At 40.3% G+C, this 4,263-nt stretch overlaps 1 pseudogene; it reads left to right on the plus strand.

Moving 5' to 3' along the window:
• The first annotated feature begins 466 nt into the window (after positions 1 to 466).
• Positions 467 to 2,878, plus strand: LOC101570748 (annotated as a pseudogene).
• The last annotated feature ends 1,385 nt before the right edge of the window (positions 2,879 to 4,263 follow it).

Genomic DNA, 4,263 nt, shown 5'->3' on the forward strand with positions numbered 1-4,263 from the left:
TTCCATCAGGCAAATGTAACAAACAAGATGGCTCTTAGCTGTTATTTTGAATGACTAGTAGTTGGGAGAAATTTTAATGTCAACATTTTAAACAATCATTATGTTATTTCACTTCCATGTTTGGTGACAGTATGAAAATATTCCAAGAGATGGGTCAGTAAAACCCAATTTTACATCTTAAATTTCAAGAAGCTGAACCATACAATTCTGTTCACAGTTGAGTTTGTGAATGTGCATAACGCACCCTTCTTTTTTGAAATCAACTTTTGATTGCTGTTGTCCAATAAGGTACAAGGTTCTAGAACACTTTTTTTTTTTTTTTGTACTAGAATCCAACTCGGGACCTTGCACTTGCCAGGGAGGCCCTGTGCTGCCGAGCTGTCTCTCCGGCTTAAAACACGTTTTTGCATGGGAGTGGAGTTCTTCGCATCCAACCTTCTCCAACACTTTTCTCCAAGCTGTAGACATGGGTGCATGCCGTTTAGTACCCTCACCCTGTGACATGGAAGGAAGACAGCAGGTACATGCATCCTCCTGTTCTCAAGTCTTTTTTTTGTGACACAGCTTTTCCAGTGTTTTGCCACAGAGATTCTGGCTAGGGTCTGCACAGCCCTTTCAAAGAGAGGTGAGTTCAGTGCCTCAAAGCAAATCAGAGGAAGAGAATCTGAAGCCAACAGGCCTGCCCAAGGTGTAGACAGTTGTCACTCAGCGTCTATGGAGGATTGGTTCTCGGGAACCCAAGAATACCAAAATCCAGGACACTCAAGTCTCTTACAGAAAACTTTCTATATAGGATTTATATGTACCTTATGCACATCTCTTCTATACTTTAAGTCTATCTCTAGATTACTCATAATACTTAATACAGTATAAATATCAGGCAAATAGGTGTTACGCTGTGTTGCTTAGCAAATAATGACATAAGAAGTCTGTTACCTGTCCAGTATGGACAGAGCTTGTTCCATGTTGAATCCACAGATACGGACCCTCCAGATATGAAGGGACAACTACATTTTTGAAGGCACAATGATCAACATCTATTCTTGTTTCTAGCCCAGTGAGCCAAGCCGTTTTTTCCTCTCCTAAAACATTGGAATTTTAAGACAAACTTAGGTTTCCAGATTGAAATCACCAAGATAAAAGAGGTTCTTAAACTATTTCACCTACCTGGAAGGGCTGAAGCTCCTGGTACTCTGTTCTTAACTCTTGGCCTCCCAAAAGGTAATAAAGTCTTTCAGTAGGCACTTTTGGAATATGGGTATTTTTCATGAAAAACTACAAAGAAGCTACTCACAAAAAAATCAGGTATCATACTATAAATACCAAATAGCTCTGCGGATGAGTAACTGGCTCCTGAGATAGCGCGTGCAGGAGATCCGTGCATTGGCCAGTTATTAAATCTGGAGCCTTCCCTGGCTCCCCCGACCAGCTCAGCATTAGCTTTCAGTTCTAATATAAATCATCCCCCTAATAGTCTCTGCTCACACTTTTTTTGTTCTCCAGCCCTCTGCTAATCAAACACCTTCTGGTGCCCTAAAGTCTCACCCCACCCAGCTGAGGCCAGCCTCAGGGGGCTCTACCTCGAAGCTTCCTCTCTTCCTGGGAGTCCTCCTGGGTCTTTCTCTCCTGTGGATTTCTCTTGGAAATTAAGTGGTCACTGCTTATTTCAGTTACCAACCTCAGTGTGTGTCCATCACAAAGCTGTCACTTGGGACATTGTTTTTCGATTTCAGACCTTTGGAGGTTAAATAGGTTATAAAATCCGAGCTCAGTTGTGCAGATGTTGTGCCTCACCAAGTGGCAGTGAGCAGTGTCACATATTTGCAGTATTTAAGGGTGCAGGAGCAGATTTTTCCTGAATTAAAGGGCTGACCTTACATAAAGATCAAAGTTCCAAAATACAGCAGAGTAGGCAGCTAAAAACCACTTGCAATGTGTCACTTATAGCTGATATTTCTTTAGAGAATCTTATTGCGATACATACGTGTGTGTGTGCGTGTGCACGTGTTCATACACGTGTCTGTTTCTTTCCTCGGGGTTTCTTAATTACTTCTAAAACCATTAATTCTCTCTCTCTCCCTCTCTTAATCTCTCTCTTCCTGAATCTTTCCATTGTCTGTGTCCCTTTGGGGCAGTTTGTCAGGTTTGCCATTGTCACTGGCAAGAGCTTTATGTGACTGCTCCTGAGATTCTGAAGTTAATTATCTGTGCGCCTCTTAATGAATTTGCAGTAAGCGACTGAGCTTCATTTTGTTTTTCACTCTTTCCTGGGAATCTTCTCATATAATTTTCCATCCTGCTGTCACTCTCCACTGCAGATATTGCTCAAAAAAATTATGCAATTCAGTATTTTATAGTCAGGAGCCAAAACTTCTTGTATATTTTTCACCAAATAGAGGACAGCTTTCAACTACTTGAGAAAATTCATCCCCAGTGGCTGTTGTAGGCTAGAAGAGAGTTTGGCAATTTTTATTTACTGACCTAGGTTACTAACTTAGTAACTCACCACTTTTTCTTGGCAAAAGTGTGTGTGTGTGTGTGTGTGTGTGTGTGTGTATCTTCTTTTGTACTAAATTTAAAGTGATGGTATCTCAAGTAAACAGAAAAATGACTGGTGTGTCTCTCTGGTGGTACTAGTCCGTGCCCTCAGAGCGCCTCATCACCTTGCCTTGAAAAATTGAGAAAATCAAGGACTTTCTGCTCACAGCGAGGCAGGAGGATGCCAACTCTGTCAAGATAAAGAAGAACAATGACAATCTGAAGTTTAAAGTTCAATGCAGCAGATATCTTTATACCTTGGTCATCACAGATGAAGAAAAGGCAGAGAAGCTGAAGCAGTCATTGCTCCCAGGCTTGGCAGTAAAGGAGCTGAAATGAACCAGCCAGACTGATGTGAAATATATTAAAAAGCTTCAAAACTCAAAGAAAATGACTGATTTCATCATTACTAATAGTAAATTTCTATTCGGTTGGTCTTCCTCGCATCTCTCCACCTAGCACCTCCTCCAACTTGGCACAAGTGTTTGAACAGTAGAGTAGTACTGAATTAAAATTCTGTTCTATAATACAAAAATGAAGCCATCTCAGTGCACTGACTGTCATAAAAAGTTCTATTACCATTAATATTAATCTTAATTATATAAATTTTATTTGTTGGAAATGAAACTTAATTTTAAGGCCAATGAGTGATTAGCGATTTAATCAATTACACTTATTCGCTGCTGACGAGGGTTGAGGATGGTAAAGCTGTTTCATTTCTCAACACGTCACCCTCATGCACACACAGAAGAGAGAAGCACTGTAAGACACTCTATTCTCTTGCTGTAATCAGTCTTGATTCTTCTTTGTAGAATTAAGCATGTGCCTAAAATCCATGACTCGCTAAGTTACTGGAAAAGAAATAATAAATAGCGTTGAGATCCAGCAGCTCCCAAGAGTCAGAGCTCTCTAGCGGTGGCCTGGGCTGTTCTTTTCTCCGGGGACCCAGCCCTTGGGAGCCAGAAAGAGTTGGGAGAGAAGGTCGCAGCGGAGTTGCTGTATTAGTTTTCTATTGGTACACAACAAATCACCCCAGAACTTAGCACCTTACAACAACAACTGTTTATTATTTCACACAGTGTCTGACATTTAAACCTAGAAGTTTGGGCAACTCTGCCTCAGGGTCTGAAAAATAGCTGATTCTTTTTATAATACATATACAATATGTGATATATATGTGTGTAAACTTTTATATATAATTGCAATCAAGCACATTTTATTTATTAGCACATTTTATTTTATATGATATTATATTTCCTCAGAACGTGTCATGTGGTTCTGTGTGTGTGTATGAGTGTGTGTGTGTGTGTGTGTGTGTGTGTGTGTAGCTTCTGTGGGACATTCTAAGCCACACTGTAGAACATTGTGTTTTTTTTTTTTCCAGATTTTGAAATATTTCTACATGCATAATAATTTTGGAATTTTTCACAAATGGGCACCCTAAGGATGGCATTCAAGTCTAAAGTCTTAGAGAGACTCAACTCTAGTTCTTATAAACTCTTTCTACACACATGAAGGCAATTTTATACATTTGGAACAATTTTGAGCACAAAATAAAGGCTGTGCATTGCAGCTGTAGGACTGGGAGGATCTTTTTCCCCTCAGGAGGCTCAACAGGCCGGTGTGCACTGGTGTTTTCACGGGGATCCCTTCCATAAGGTCAGCGGTGCAGTTTTACACTTGGGACATCACACGAGTGCTCAAAAAAGTTTTGAATTTTGAAAC

This window comes from Octodon degus, unplaced genomic scaffold, assembly GCF_000260255.1.
Source record: "Octodon degus isolate 3935 unplaced genomic scaffold, OctDeg1.0 scaffold00162, whole genome shotgun sequence".
NCBI classification, from domain to species: Eukaryota; Metazoa; Chordata; class Mammalia; order Rodentia; family Octodontidae; genus Octodon; species Octodon degus.